The sequence below is a fragment of the Amia ocellicauda genome, chromosome 8 (assembly GCF_036373705.1).
Source record: "Amia ocellicauda isolate fAmiCal2 chromosome 8, fAmiCal2.hap1, whole genome shotgun sequence".
In the NCBI taxonomy this organism is placed as follows: domain Eukaryota; kingdom Metazoa; phylum Chordata; class Actinopteri; order Amiiformes; family Amiidae; genus Amia; species Amia ocellicauda.
The window spans coordinates 8,529,284-8,544,976 of record NC_089857.1 but is presented as its reverse complement, the minus strand read 5'-3'; the positions used below and the strand labels follow the sequence as shown (position 1 = coordinate 8,544,976).

At 43.5% G+C, this 15,693-nt stretch overlaps 12 non-coding genes and 1 pseudogene across 12 annotated transcripts; all 13 read left to right on the top strand.

Moving 5' to 3' along the window:
• Nucleotides 1–893: 893 nt before the first annotated feature.
• LOC136757422 (5S ribosomal RNA) lies at nt 894–1,012 on the top strand. Its single transcript, XR_010819449.1, has one exon. It is a non-coding gene; the product is annotated as a 5S ribosomal RNA (ribosomal RNA).
• Nucleotides 1,013–2,067: 1,055 nt separating this feature from the next.
• LOC136757513 (uncharacterized) lies at nt 2,068–2,176 on the top strand (annotated as a pseudogene).
• A 1,066-nt stretch (nt 2,177–3,242) lies between these two features.
• On the top strand, nt 3,243–3,361 carry LOC136757087 (5S ribosomal RNA). Its single transcript, XR_010819132.1, has one exon. It is a non-coding gene; the product is annotated as a 5S ribosomal RNA (ribosomal RNA).
• A 1,056-nt stretch (nt 3,362–4,417) lies between these two features.
• Nucleotides 4,418–4,536, top strand: LOC136756114 (5S ribosomal RNA). The gene has a single exon (XR_010818217.1). It is a non-coding gene; the product is annotated as a 5S ribosomal RNA (ribosomal RNA).
• A 1,055-nt stretch (nt 4,537–5,591) lies between these two features.
• On the top strand, nt 5,592–5,710 carry LOC136756166 (5S ribosomal RNA). The gene has a single exon (XR_010818267.1). It is a non-coding gene; the product is annotated as a 5S ribosomal RNA (ribosomal RNA).
• A 1,056-nt stretch (nt 5,711–6,766) lies between these two features.
• On the top strand, nt 6,767–6,885 carry LOC136756491 (5S ribosomal RNA). Its single transcript, XR_010818571.1, has one exon. It is a non-coding gene; the product is annotated as a 5S ribosomal RNA (ribosomal RNA).
• Nucleotides 6,886–7,951: 1,066 nt separating this feature from the next.
• On the top strand, nt 7,952–8,070 carry LOC136757932 (5S ribosomal RNA). The gene has a single exon (XR_010819744.1). It is a non-coding gene; the product is annotated as a 5S ribosomal RNA (ribosomal RNA).
• Nucleotides 8,071–9,136: 1,066 nt separating this feature from the next.
• LOC136757339 (5S ribosomal RNA) lies at nt 9,137–9,255 on the top strand. Its single transcript, XR_010819372.1, has one exon. It is a non-coding gene; the product is annotated as a 5S ribosomal RNA (ribosomal RNA).
• A 1,055-nt stretch (nt 9,256–10,310) lies between these two features.
• On the top strand, nt 10,311–10,429 carry LOC136757330 (5S ribosomal RNA). The gene has a single exon (XR_010819364.1). It is a non-coding gene; the product is annotated as a 5S ribosomal RNA (ribosomal RNA).
• Nucleotides 10,430–11,495: 1,066 nt separating this feature from the next.
• LOC136757415 (5S ribosomal RNA) lies at nt 11,496–11,614 on the top strand. The gene has a single exon (XR_010819442.1). It is a non-coding gene; the product is annotated as a 5S ribosomal RNA (ribosomal RNA).
• A 1,055-nt stretch (nt 11,615–12,669) lies between these two features.
• Nucleotides 12,670–12,788, top strand: LOC136757351 (5S ribosomal RNA). The gene has a single exon (XR_010819383.1). It is a non-coding gene; the product is annotated as a 5S ribosomal RNA (ribosomal RNA).
• A 1,054-nt stretch (nt 12,789–13,842) lies between these two features.
• LOC136756350 (5S ribosomal RNA) lies at nt 13,843–13,961 on the top strand. The gene has a single exon (XR_010818440.1). It is a non-coding gene; the product is annotated as a 5S ribosomal RNA (ribosomal RNA).
• Nucleotides 13,962–15,015: 1,054 nt separating this feature from the next.
• LOC136756934 (5S ribosomal RNA) lies at nt 15,016–15,134 on the top strand. The gene has a single exon (XR_010818985.1). It is a non-coding gene; the product is annotated as a 5S ribosomal RNA (ribosomal RNA).
• The last annotated feature ends 559 nt before the right edge of the window (nt 15,135–15,693 follow it).

The window sequence follows — 15,693 nt, the reverse complement described above, 5'->3', positions numbered from 1 at the left end:
ATAAATTGAGCATCATGGCTAGAAGTGACTAAATGTTGCCTAATCTTTCTCATCGAGAAATGACACAATTACAGCAACACAAAAAGGAACTCCACCGGACAAAGTTCAGTGCTCACAAGGAGCCTCATTCAACACACACGGTTCCATTCCCATTCATGCAAAGCACGAAAGTGTAAAACTTGGGAACATACTTGAGAGCAAAGATCACATTCAATCTCATTCAAGGCACGGATGTGAATGCAACGGGATGAAATTACTGAAATGATGCCTGCCCTCGAACTGTGATGATGGACTACCCGACTCGCCAATAATATTGGGTTCTGGTGTATTGAAATACAGGAGCTGCTGGATTTGTGTGTTTTCTTACCCCCTCACCATAGTTTGTCAAATGTTTAAACAACTGAACTTATATTCAAGGTTTGTTTCTCTTCATATGTTTTACTGGTTTACATTTGTCTCAGCAACCTGTTGAATGATTCTTCTGCTTTCAAAACAAAATGACAACAGGATGAATGCACACACTTGAAAATACAATACATGCAATGTTATGCATCATAGTGATGCAACCTCCTTTCAGTTTCATACTGCATGTCAATTGAAATCCTTACTGAAATGCACACCTTCTCAAGATTGCGCTTGACTGGCGTGTCAGGCACTCAATTACAGCTGTTTTATCAAGACAATGTGTTCGTTTTGTAATATATAGTTCCGGTCTGGTGTGGCACCCCAGCTAACGCACAACGTTGCCACAACGTTTCGTGTTAGCAGGGACTGTCTGCGGCGCGCTGGTGTGTCCCGGACTTTAGAGTAGAGAGACAGTTCAACTGCAAGTATGAGCGGCAGAAACGGATATTGCCTTCCCTTTAAGTAGAGCGTCAGGGACAGCCTCCCTGGCTTACGGCCATACTAACCTGAATACGCCCGATCTCGTCCGATCTCGGAAGCTAAGCAGGCTCAGCCCTGGTCAGTACTTGGATGGGAGACCGCCTGGGAATACCAGGTGCTGTAAACTTTTGCATCTTTTACACACCAGAGGGCGACAAATCACGAGTTTTAACTTTGGATACACGCAATTTCATCATTATTTCAGATTTGACTTCCCCAAATACACAGGCATACAATAGATCTTGTTCTCCAACGTAAACGGTCCCTAGTAACTAGGGTACATTCGTAAATAAATTGAGCATCATGGCTAGAAGTGACTAAATGTTGCCTAATCTTTCTCATCGAGAAATGACACAATTACAGCAACACAAAAAGGAACTCCACCGGACAAAGTTCAGTGCTCACAAGGAGCCTCATTCAACACACACGGTTCCATTCCCATTCATGCAAAGCACGAAAGTGTAAAACTTGGGAACATACTTGAGAGCAAAGATCACATTCAATCTCATTCAAGGCACGGATGTGAATGCAACGGGATGAAATTACTGAAATGATGCCTGCCCTCGAACTGTGATGATGGACTACCCGACTCGCCAATAATATTGGGTTCTGGTGTATTGAAATACAGGAGCTGCTGGATTTGTGTGTTTTCTTACCCCCTCACCATAGTTTGTCAAATGTTTAAACAACTGAACTTATATTCAAGGTTTGTTTCTCTTCATATGTTTTACTGGTTTACATTTGTCTCAGCAACCTGTTGAATGATTCTTCTGCTTTCAAAACAAAATGACAACAGGATGAATGCACACACTTGAAAATACAATACATGCAATGTTATGCATCATAGTGATGCAACCTCCTTTCAGTTTCATACTGCATGTCAATTGAAATCCTTACTGAAATGCACACCTTCTCAAGATTGCGCTTGACTGGCGTGTCAGGCACTCAATTACAGCTGTTTTATCAAGACAATGTGTTCGTTTTGTAATATATAGTTCCGGTCTGGTGTGGCACCCCAGCTAACGCACAACGTTGCCACAACGTTTCGTGTTAGCAGGGACTGTCTGCGGCGCGCTGGTGTGTCCCGGACTTTAGAGTAGAGAGACAGTTCAACTGCAAGTATGAGTGGCAGAAACGGATATTGCCTTCCCTTTAAGTAGAGGGTCAGGGACAGCCTCCCTGGCTTACGGCCATACTAGCCTGAATACGCCCGATCTCGGAAGCTAAGCAGGCTCGGGCCTGGTTAGTACTTGGATGGGAGACCGCCTGGGAATACCAGGTGCTGTAAGCTTTTGCATCTTTTACACACCAGAGGGCGACAAATCACGAGTTTTAACTTTGGATACACGCAATTTCATCATTATTTCAGATTTGACTTCCCCAAATACACAGGCATACAATAGATCTTGTTCTCCAACGTAAACGGTCCCTAGTAACTAGGGTACATTCGTAAATAAATTGAGCATCATGGCTAGAAGTGACTAAATGTTGCCTAATCTGTCTCATCGAGAAATGACACAATTACAGCAACACAAAAAGGAACTCCACCGGACAAAGTTCAGTGCTCACAAGGAGCCTCATTCAACACACACGGTTCCATTCCCATTCATGCAAAGCACGAAAGTGTAAAACTTGGGAACATACTTGAGAGCAAAGATCACATTCAATCTCAATCAAGGCACGGATGTGAATGCAACGGGATGAAATTACTGAAATGATGCCTGCCCTCGAACTGTGATGATGGACTACCCGACTCGCCAATAATATTGGGTTCTGGTGTATTGAAATACAGGAGCTGCTGGATTTGTGTGTTTTCTTACCCCCTCACCATAGTTTGTCAAATGTTTAAACAACTGAACTTATATTCAAGGTTTGTTTCTCTTCATATGTTTTACTGGTTTACATTTGTCTCAGCAACCTGTTGAATGATTCTTCTGCTTTCAAAACAAAATGACAACAGGATGAATGCACACACTTGAAAATACAATACATGCAATGTTATGCATCATAGTGATGCAACCTCCTTTCAGTTTCATACTGCATGTCAATTGAAATCCTTACTGAAATGCACACCTTCTCAAGATTGCGCTTGACTGGCGTGTCAGGCACTCAATTACAGCTGTTTTATCAAGACAATGTGTTCGTTTTGTAATATATAGTTCCGGTCTGGTGTGGCACCCCAGCTAACGCACAACGTTGCCACAATGTTGCCACAACGTGGCATGTTAGCAGGGACTGTCTGCGGCGCGCTGGTGTGTCCCGGGCTTTAGAGTAGAGAGACAGTTCAACTGTAAGTATGAACGGCAGAAATGGATATTGCCTTCCCTTTAAGTAGAGCGTCAGGGACAGCCTCCATGGCTTACGGCCATACTAGCCTGAATACGCCCGATCTCGTCCGATCTCGGAAGCTAAGCAGGCTCGGGCCTGGTCAGTACTTGGATGGGAGACAGCCTGGGAATACCAGGTGCTGTAAGCTTTTGCATCTTTTACACACCAGAGGGCGACAAATCACGAGTTTTAACTTTGGATACACGCAATTTCATCATTATTTCAGATTTGACTTCCCCAAATACACAGGCATACAATAGATCTTGTTCTCCAACGTAAACGGTCCCTAGTAACTAGGGTACATTCGTAAATAAATTGAGCATCATGGCTAGAAGTGACTAAATGTTGCCTAATCTTTCTCATCGAGAAATGACACAATTACAGCAACACAAAAAGGAACTCCACCGGACAAAGTTCAGTGCTCACAAGGAGCCTCATTCAACACACACGGTTCCACTCCCATTCATGCAAAGCACGAAAGTGTAAAACTTGGGAACATACTTGAGAGCAAAGATCACATTCAATCTCATTCAAGGCACGGATGTGAATGCAAACGGGATGAAATTACTGAAATGATGCCTGCCCTCGAACAGTGATGACGGACTACCCGACTCGCCAATAATATTGGGTTCTGGTGTATTGAAATACAGGAGCTTCTGGATTTGTGTGTTTTCTTACCCCCTCACCATAGTTTGTCAAATGTTTAAACAACTGAACTTATATTCAAGGTTTGTTTCTCTTCATATGTTTTACTGGTTTACATTTGTCTCAGCAACCTGTTGAATGATTCTTCTGCTTTCAAAACAAAATGACAACAGGATGAATGCACACACTTGAAAATACAATACATGCAATGTTATGCATCATAGTGATGCAACCTCCTTTCAGTTTCATACTGCATGTCAATTGAAATCCTTACTGAAATGCACACCTTCTCAAGATTGCGCTTGACTGGCGTGTCAGGCACTCAATTACAGCTGTTTTATCAAGACAATGTGTTCGTTTTGTAATATATAGTTCCGGTCTGGTGTGGCACCCCAGCTAACGCACAACGTTGCCACAACGTTTCGTGTTAGCAGGGACTGTCTGCGGCGCGCTGGTGTGTCCCGGACTTTAGAGTAGAGAGACAGTTCAACTGCAAGTATGAGCGGCAGAAACGGATATTGCCTTCCCTTTAAGTAGAGCGTCAGGGACAGCCTCCCTGGCTTACGGCCATACTAGCCTGAATACGCCCGATCTCGTCCGATCTCGGAAGCTAAGCAGGCTCGGGCCTGGTCAGTACTTGGATGGGAGACCGCCTGTGAATACCAGGTGCTGTAAGCTTTTGCATCTTTTACACACCAGAGGGCGACAAATCACGAGTTTTAACTTTGGATACACGCAATTTCATCATTATTTCAGATTTGACTTCCCCAAATACACAGGCATACAATAGATCTTGTTCTCCAACGTAAACGGTCCCTAGTAACTAGGGTACATTCGTAAATAAATTGAGCATCATGGCTAGAAGTGACTAAATGTTGCCTAATCTTTCTCATCGAGAAATGACACAATTACAGCAACACAAAAAGGAACTCCACCGGACAAAGTTCAGTGCTCACAAGGAGCCTCATTCAACACACACGGTTCCATTCCCATTCATGCAAAGCACGAAAGTGTAAAACTTGGGAACATACTTGAGAGCAAAGATCACATTCAATCTCATTCAAGGCACGGATGTGAATGCAACGGGATGAAATTACTGAAATGATGCCTGCCCTCGAACTGTGATGATGGACTACCCGACTCGCCAATAATATTGGGTTCTGGTGTATTGAAATACAGGAGCTGCTGGATTTGTGTGTTTTCTTACCCCCTCACCATAGTTTGTCAAATGTTTAAACAACTGAACTTATATTCAAGGTTTGTTTCTCTTCATATGTTTTACTGGTTTACATTTGTCTCAGCAACCTGTTGAATGATTCTTCTGCTTTCAAAACAAAATGACAACAGGATGAATGCACACACTTGAAAATACAATACATGCAATGTTATGCATCATAGTGATGCAACCTCCCTTCAGTTTCATACTGCATGTCAATTGAAATCCTTACTGAAATGCACACCTTCTCAAGATTGCGCTTGACTGGCGTGTCAGGCACTCAATTACAGCTGTTTTATCAAGACAATGTGTTCGTTTTGTAAAATATAGTTCCGGTCTGGTGTGGCACCCCAGCTAACGCACAACGTTGCCACAACGTGGCGTGTTAGCAGGGACTGTCTGCGGCGCGCTGGTGTGTCCTGGGCTTTAGAGTAGAGAGACAGTTCAACTGTAAGTATGAACGGCAGAAACGGATATTGCCTTCCCTTTAAGTAGAGCGTCGTGGACAGCCTACCTGGCTTACGGCCATACTAGCCTGAATACGCCCGATCTCGTCCGATCTCGGAAGCCAAGCAGGCTCGGGCCTGGTCAGTACTTGGATGGGAGACCGCCTGGGAATACCAGGTGCTGTAAGCTTTTGCACCTTTTACACACCAGAGGGCGACAAATCACGAGTTTTAACTTTGGATACACACAATTTCATCGTTATTTCAGATTTTACTTCCCCAAATACACAGGCATACAATAGATCTTGTTCTCCAACGTAAACGGTCCCTAGTAACTAGGGTACATTCGTAACTAAATTGAGCATCATGGCTAGAAGTGACTAAATGTTGCCTAATCTTTCTCATCAAGAAATGACACAATTACAGCAACACAAAAAGGAACTCCACCGGACAAAGTTCAGTGCTCACAAGGAGCCTCATTCAACACACACGGTTCCATTCCCATTCATGCAAAGCACGAAAGTGTAAAACTTGGGAACATACTTGAGAGCAAAGATCACATTCAATCTCATTCAAGGCACGGATGTGAATGCAACGGGATGAAATTACTGAAATGATGCCTGCCCTCGAACTGTGATGATGGACTACCCGACTCGCCAATAATATTGGCTTCTGGTGTATTGAAATACAGGAGCTGCTGGATTTGTGTCATTTCTTACCCCCTCACCATAGTTTGTCAAATGTTTAAACAACTGAAATTATATTCAAGGTTTGTTTCTCTTCATATGTTTTACTGGTTTACATTTGTCTCAGCAACCTGTTGAATGATTCTTCTGCTTTCAAAACAAAATGACAACAGGATGAATGCACACACTTGAAAATACAATACATGCAATGTTATGCATCATAGTGATGCAACCTCCTTTCATTTTCATACTGCATGTCAATTGAAATCCTTACTGAAATGCACACCTTCTCAAGATTGCGCTTGACTGGCGTGTCAGGCACTCAATTACAGCTGTTTTATCAAGACAATGTGTTTTTTTTTGTAAAATATAGTACCGGTCTGGTGTGGCACCCCAGCTAACGCACAACGTTGCCACAACGTGGCGTGTTAGCAGGGACTGTCTGCGGCGCGCTGGTGTGTCCCCGGCATGAGTGTAGAGAGACAGTTCAACTGTAAGTATGAGCGGCAGAAACGGATATTGCCATCCCTTTAAGTAGAGCGTCAGGGACAGCCTCCCTGGCTTACTGCCATACTAGCCTGAATACGCCCGATCTCGTCCGATCTCGGAAGCTAAGCAGGCTCGGGCCTGGTCAGTACTTGGATGGGAGACCGCCTGGGAATACCAGGTGCTGTAAGCTTTTGCATCTTTTACACACCAGAGGGCGACAAATCACGAGTTTTAACTTTGGATACACGCAATTTCATCATTATTTCAGATTTGACTTCCCCAAATACACAGGCATACAATAGATCTTGTTCTCCAACGTAAACGGTCCCTAGTAACTAGGGTACATTCGTAAATAAATTGAGCATCATGGCTAGAAGTGACTAAATGTTGCCTAATCTTTCTCATCGAGAAATGACACAATTACAGCAACACAAAAAGGAACTCCACCGGACAAAGTTCAGTGCTCACAAGGAGCCTCATTCAAAACACACGGTTCCATTCCCATTCATGCAAAGCACGAAAGTGTAAAACTTGGGAACATACTTGAGAGCAAAGATCACATTCAATCTCATTCAAGGCACGGATGTGAATGCAACGGGATGAAATTACTGAAATGATGCCTGCCCTCGAACTGTGATGATGGACTACCCGACTCGCCAATAATATTGGGTTCTGGTGTATTGAAATACAGGAGCTGCTGGATTTGTGTGTTTTCTTACCCCCTCACCATAGTTTGTCAAATGTTTAAACAACTGAACTTATATTCAAGGTTTGTTTCTCTTCATATGTTTTACTGGTTTACATTTGTCTCAGCAACCTGTTGAATGATTCTTCTGCTTTCAAAACAAAATGACAACAGGATGAATGCACACACTTGAAAATACAATACATGCAATGTTATGCATCATAGTGATGCAACCTCCTTTCAGTTTCATACTGCATGTCAATTGAAATCCTTACTGAAATGCACACCTTCTCAAGATTGCGCTTGACTGGCGTGTCAGGCACTCAATTACAGCTGTTTTATCAAGACAATGTGTTCGTTTTGTAATATATAGTTCCGGTCTGGTGTGGCACCCCAGCTAACGCACAACGTTGCCACAACGCTGCCACAACGTGGCGTGTTAGCAGGGACTGTCTGCGGCGCGCTGGTGTGTCCCGGGCTTTAGAGTAGAGAGACAGTTCAACTGTAAGTATGAACGGCAGAAACGGATATTGCCTTCCCTTTAAGTAGAGCGTCAGGGACAGCCTCTCTGGCTTACGGCCATACTAGCCTGAATACGCCCGATCTCGTCCGATCTCGGAAGCTAAGCAGGCTCGGGCCTGGTCAGTACTTGGATGGGAGACCGCCTGGGAATACCAGGTGCTGTAAGCTTTTGCATCTTTTACACACCAGAGGGCGACAAATCACGAGTTTTAACTTTGGATACACGCAATTTCATCATTATTTCAGATTTGACTTCCCCAAATACTCAGGCATACAATAGATCTTGTTCTCCAATGTAAACGGTCCCTAGTAACTAGGGTACATTCGTAAATAAATTGAGCATCATGGCTAGAAGTGACTAAATGTTGCCTAATCTTTCTCATCGAGAAATGACACAATTACAGCAACACAAAAAGGAACTCCACCGGACAAAGTTCAGTGCTCACAAGGAGCCTCATTCAACACACACGGTTCCATTCCCATTCATGCAAAGCACGAAAGTGTAAAACTTGGGAACATACTTGAGAGCAAAGATCACATTCAATCTTATTCAAGGCACGGATGTGAATGCAACGGGATGAAATTACTGAAATGATGCCTGCCCTCGAACTGTGATGATGGACTACCCGACTCGCCAATAATATTGGGTTCTGGTGTATTGAAATACAGGAGCTGCTGGATTTGTGTGTTTTCTTACCCCCTCACCATAGTTTGTCAAATGTTTAAACAACTGAACTTATATTCGAGGTTTGTTTCTCTTCATATGTTTTACTGGTTTACATTTGTCTCAGCAACCTGTTGAATGATTCTTCTGCTTTCAAAACAAAATGACAACAGGATGAATGCACACACTTGTAAATACAATACATGCAATGTTATGCATCATAGTGATGCAACCTCCTTTCAGTTTCATACTGCATGTCAATTGAAATCCTTACTGAAATGCACACCTTCTCAAGATTGCGCTTGACTGGCGTGTCAGGCACTCAATTACAGCTGTTTTATCAAGACAATGTGTTCGTTTTGTAATATATAGTTCCGGTCTGGTGTGGCACCCCAGCTAACGCACAACGTTGCCACAATGTTGCCACAACGTGGCGTGTTAGCAGGGACTGTCTGCGGCGCGCTGGTGTGTCCCGGGCTTTAGAGTAGAGAGACAGTTCAACTGTAAGTATGAACGGCAGAAACGGATATTGCCTTCCCTTTAAGTAGAGCGTCAGGGACAGCCTCCCTGGCTTACAGCCATACTAGCCTGAATACGCCCGATCTCGTCCGATCTCGGAAGCCAAGCAGGCTCGGGCCTGGTCAGTACTTGGATGGTAGACCGCCTGGAAATACCAGGTGCTGTAAGCTTTTGCACCTTTTACACACCAGAGGGCGACAAATCACGAGTTTTAACTTTTGATACACACAATTTCATCATTATTTCAGATTTGACTTCCCCAAATACACAGGCATACAATAGATCTTGTTCTCCAACGTAAACGGTCCCTAGTAACTAGGGTACATTCGTAAATAAATTGAGCATCATGGCTAGAAGTGACTAAATGTTGCCTAATCTTTCTCATCGAGAAATGACACAATTACAGCAACACAAAAAGGAACTCCACCGGACAAAGTTCAGTGCTCACAAGGAGCCTCATTCAACACACACGGTTCCATTCCCATTCATGCAAAGCACGAAAGTGTAAAACTTGGGAACATACTTGAGAGCAAAGATCACATTCAGTCTCATTCAAGGCACGGATGTGAATGCAACGGGATGAAATTACTGAAATAATGCCTGCCCTCGAACTGTGATGATGGACTACCCGACTCGCCAATAATATTGGGTTCCGGTGTATTGAAATACAGGAGCTGCTGGATTTGTGTGTTTTCTTACCCCCTCACCATAGTTTGTCAAATGTTTAAACAACTGAACTTATATTCAAGGTTTGTTTCTCTTCATATGTTTTACTGGTTTACATTTGTCTCAGCAACCTGTTGAATGATTCTTCTGCTTTCAAAACAAAATGACAACAGGATGAATGCACACACTTGAAAATACAATACATGCAATGTTATGCATCATAGTGATGCAACCTCCTTTCAGTTTCATACTGCATGTCAATTGAAATCCTTACTGAAATGCACACCATCTCAAGATTGCGCTTGACTGGCAAGTCAGGCACTCAATTACAGCTGTTTTATCAAGACAATGTGTTCGTTTTGTAAAATATAGTTCCGGTCTGGTGTGGCACCCCAGCTAACCCACAACGTTGCCACAACATGGCGTGTTAGCAGGGACTGTCTGCGGCGCGCTGCTGTGTCCCGGGCTTTAGAGTAGAGAGACAGTTCAACTGTAAGTATGAACGGCAGAAACGGATATTGCCTTCCCTTTAAGTAGAGCATCAGGGACAGCTTCCCTGGCTTACGGCCATACTAGCCTGAATACGCCCGATCTCGTCCGATCTCAGAAGCCAAGCAGGCTCGGGCCTGGTCGGTACTTGGATGGGAGACCGCCTGGGAATACCAGGTGCTGTAAGCTTTTGCACCTTTTACACACCAGAGGGCGACAAATCACGAGTTTTAACTTTTGATACACACAATTTCATCATTATTTCAGATTTGACTTCCCCAAATACACAGGCATACAATAGATCTTGTTCTCCAACGTAAACGGTCCCTAGTAACTAGGGTACATTCGTAAATAAATTGAGCATCATGGCTAGAAGTGACTAAATGTTGCCTAATCTTTCTCATCAAGAAATGACACAATTACAGCAACACAAAAAGGAACTCCACCGGACAAAGTTCAGTGCTCACAAGGAGCCTCATTCAACACACACGGTTCCATTCCCATTCATGCAAAGCAGTAAAGTGTAAAACTTGGGAACATACTTGAGAGCAAAGATCACATTCAATCTCATTCAAGGCACGGATGTGAATGCAACGGGATGAAATTACTGAAATGATGCCTGCCCTCGAACTGTGATGATGGACTACCCGACTCACCAATAATATTGGCTTCTGGTGTATTGAAGTACAGGAGCTGCTGGATTTGTGTGTTTTCTTACCCCCTCACCATAGTTTGTCAAATGTTTAAACAACTGAACTTATATTCAAGGTTTGTTTCTCTTCATATGTTTTACTGGTTTACATTTGTCTCAGCAACCTGTTGAATGATTCTTCTGCTTTCAAAACAAAATGACAACAGGATGAATGCACACACTTGAAAATACAATACATGCAATGTTATGCATCATAGTGATGCAACCTCCTTTCAGTTTCATACTGCATGTCAATTGAAATCCTTACTGAAATGTACACCTTCTCAAGATTGCGCTTGACTGGCGTGTCAGGCACTCAATTACAGCTGTTTTATCAAGACAATGTGTTCGTTTTGTAAAATATAGTTCCGGTCTGGTGTGGCACCCCAGCTAACGCACAACGTTGCCACAACGTTGCCACAACGTGGCGTGTTAGCAGGGACTGTCTGCGGCGCGCTGGTGTGTCCCGGGCTTTAGAGTAGAGAGACAGTTCAACTGTAAGTATGATCGGCAGAAACGGATATTGCCTTCCCTTTAAGTAGAGCGTCAGGGACAGCCTCCCTGGCTTACGGCCATACTAGCCTGAATACGCCCGATCTCGACCGATCTCGGAAGCCAGGCAGGCTCGGGCCTGGTCAGTACTTGGATGGGAGACCGCCTGGGAATACCAGGTGCTGTAAGCTTTTGCACCTTTTACACACCAGAGGGCGACAAATCACGAGTTTTAACTTTGGATACACACAATTTCATCATTATTTCAGATTTTACTTCCCCAAATACACAGGCATACAATAGATCTTGTTCTCCAACGTAAACGGTCCCTAGTAACTAGGGTACATTCGTAAATTAATTGAGCATCATGGCTAGAAGTGACTCAATGTTGCCTAATCTTTCTCATCAAGAAATGACACAATTACAGCAACACAAAAAGGAACTCCACCGCACAAAGTTCAGTGCTCACAAGGAGACTCATTCAACACACACGGTTCCATTCCCATTCATGCAAAGCACGAAAGTGTAAAACTTGGGAACATACTTGAGAGCAATGATCACATTCAATCTCATTCAAGGCACGGATGTGAATGCAACGGGATGAAATTACTGAAATGATGCCTGCCCTCGAACTGTGATGATGGACTACCCGACTCGCCAATAATATTGGGTTCTGGTGTATTGAAATACAGGAGCTGCTGGATTTGTGTGTTTTCTTACCCCCTCACCATAGTTTGTCAAATGTTTAAACAACTGAACTTATATTCAAGGTTTGTTTCTCTTCATATGTTTTACTGGTTTACATTTGTCTCAGAAACCTGTTGAATGATTCTTCTGCTTTCAAAACAAAATGACAACAGGATGAATGCACACACTTGAAAATACAATACATGCAATGTTATGCATCATAGTGATGCAACCTCCTTTCAGTTTCATACTGCATGTCAATTGAAATCCTTACTGAAATGCACACCTTCTCAAGATTGCGCTTGACTGGCGTGTCAGGCTCTCGATTACAGCTGTTTTATCAAGACAATGTGTTCGTTTTGTAAAATATAGTTCCGGTCTGGTGTGGCACCCCAGCTAACGCACAACGTTGCCACAACGTGGCGTGTTAGCAGGGACTGTCTGCGGCGCGCTGGTGTGTCCCGGGCTTTAGAGTAGAGAGACAGTTCAACTGTAAGTATGAACGGCAGAAACGGATATTGCCTTCCCTTTAAGTAGAGCGTCAGGAACAGCCTCCCTGGCTTATGGCCATACTAGCCTGAATACGCCCGATCTCGTCCGATCTCGGAAGCCAAGCAGGCTCGGGACTGGTCAGTACTTGGATGGGAGACCGCCTGGGAATACCAGGTGCTGTAAGCTTTTGCATCTTTTACACACCAGAGGGCGACAAATCACAAGTTTTAACTTTGGATACACGCAATTTCATCATTATTTCAGATTTTACTTCCCCAAATACACAGGCATACAATAGATCTTGTTCTCCAACGTAAACGGTCCCTAGTAACTAGGGTACATTCGTTACTAAATTGAGCATCATGGCTAGAAGGGACTAAATGTTGCCTAATCTTTCTCATCAAGAAATGACACAATTACAGCAACACAAAAAGGAACTCCACCGGACAAAGTTCAGTGCTCACAAGGAGCCTCATTCAACACACACGGTTCCATTCCCATTCATGCAAAGCACGAAAGTGTAAAACTTGGGAACATACTTGAGAGCAAAGATCACATTCAATCTCATTCAAGGCACGGATGAGAATGCAACGGGATGAAATTACTGAAATGATGCCTGCCCTCGAACTGTGATGATGGACTACCCGACTCGCCAATAATATTGGGTTCTGGTGTATTGAAATACAGGAGCTGCTGGATTTGTGTGTTTTCTTACCCCCTCACCATAGTTTGTCAAATGTTTAAACAACTGAACTTATATTCAAGGTTTGTTTCTCTTCATATGTTTTACTGGTTAAATTTGTCTCAGCAACCTGTTGAATGATTCTTCTGCTTTCAAATTAAAATGACAACAGGATGAATGCACACACATGAAAATACAATACATGCAATGTTATGCATCATAGTGATGCAACCTCCTTTCAGTTTCATACTGCATGTCAATTGAAATCCTTACTGAAATGCACACCTTCTCAAGATTGCGCTTGACTGGCGTGTCAGGCACTCAATTACAGCTGTTTTATCAAGACAATGTGTTCGTTTTGTAAAATATAGTTCCGGTCTGGTGTGGCACCCCAGCTAACGCACAACGTTTCCACAACGTTTCGTGTTAGCAGGGACTGTCTACGGCGCGCTGGTGTGTCCCGGACTTTAGAGTAGAGAGACAGTTCAACTGCAAGTATGAGCGGCAGAAACGGATATTGCCTTCCCTTTAAGTAGAGCGTCAGGGACAGCCTACCTGGCTTATGGCCATACTAGCCTGAATACGCCCGATCTCGTCCGATCTCGGAAGCCAAGCAGGCTTGGGCCTGGTCAGTACTTGGATGGGAGACCGCCTGGGAATACCAGGTGCTGTAAGCTTTTGCATCTTTTACACACCAGAGGGCGACAAATCACAAGTTTTAACTTTGGATACACGCAATTTCATCATTATTTCAGATTTTACTTCCCCAAATACACAGGCATACAATAGATCTTGTTCTCCAACGTAAACGGTCCCTAGTAACTAGGGTACATTCATTACTAAATTGAGCATCATGGCTAGAAGGGACTAAATGTTGCCTAATCTTTCTCATCAAGAAATGACACAATTACAGCAACACAAAAAGGAACTCCACCGGACAAAGTTCAGTGCTCACAAGGAGCCTCATTCAACACACACGGTTCCATTCCCATTCATGCAAAGCACGAAAGTGTAAAACTTGGGAACATACTTGAGAGCAAAGATCACATTCAATCTCATTCAAGGCACGGATGAGAATGCAACGGGATGAAATTACTGAAATGATGCCTGCCCTCGAACTGTGATGATGGACTACCCGACTCGCCAATAATATTGGGTTCTGTTGTATTGAAATACAGGAGCTGCTGGATTTGTGTGTTTTCTTACCCCCTCACCATAGTTTGTCAAATGTTTAAACAACTGAACTTATATTCAAGGTTTGTTTCTCTTCATATGTTTTACTGGTTAAATTTGTCTCAGCAACCTGTTGAATGATTCTTCTGCTTTCAAATTAAAATGACAACAGGATGAATGCACACACATGAAAATACAATACATGCAATGTTATGCATCATAGTGATGCAACCTCCTTTCAGTTTCATACTGCATGTCAATTGAAATCCTTACTGAAATGCACACCTTCTCAAGATTGCGCTTGACTGGCGTGTCAGGCACTCAATTACAGCTGTTTTATCAAGACAATGTGTTCGTTTTGTAAAATATAGTTCCGGTCTGGTGTGGCACCCCAGCTAACGCACAACGTTGCCACAACGTTTCGTGTTAGCAGGGACTGTCTACGGCGCGCTGGTGTGTCCCGGACTTTAGAGTAGAGAGACAGTTCAACTGCAAGTATGAGCGGCAGAAACGGATATTGCCTTCCCTTTAAGTAGAGCGTCAGGGACAGCCTCCCTGGCTTACGGCCAAACTAGCCTGAATACGCCCGGTCTCGTCCGATCTCGGAAGCTAAGCAGGCTCGGGCCTGGTCAGTACTTGGATGGGAGACCGCCTGGGAATACCAGGTGCTGTAAGCTTTTGCACACCAGAGGGCGACAAATCACGAGTTTTAACTTTGGATACACGCAATTTCATCATTATTTCAGATTTGACTTCCCCAAATACACAGGCATACAATAGATCTTGTTCTCCAACGTAAACGGTCCCTAGTAACTAGGGTACATTCGTAAATAAATTGAGCATCATGGCTAGAAGTGACTAAATGTTGCCTAATCTTTCTCATCGAGAAATGACACAATTACAGCAACACAACAAGGAACTCCACCGGACAAAGTTCAGTGCTCACAAGGAGCCTCATTCAACACACACGGTTCCATTCCCATTCATGCAAAGCACGAAAGTGTAAAACTTGGGAACATACTTGAGAGCAAAGATCACATTCAATCTCATTCAAGGCACGGATGTGAATGCAACGGGATGAAATTACTGAAATGATGCCTGCCCTCGAACTGTGATGATGGACTACCCGACTCGCCAATAATATTGGCTTCTGGTGTATTGAAATACAGGAGCTGCTGGATTTGTGTGTTTTCTTACCCCCTCACCATAGTTTGTCAAATGTTTAAACAACTGAAC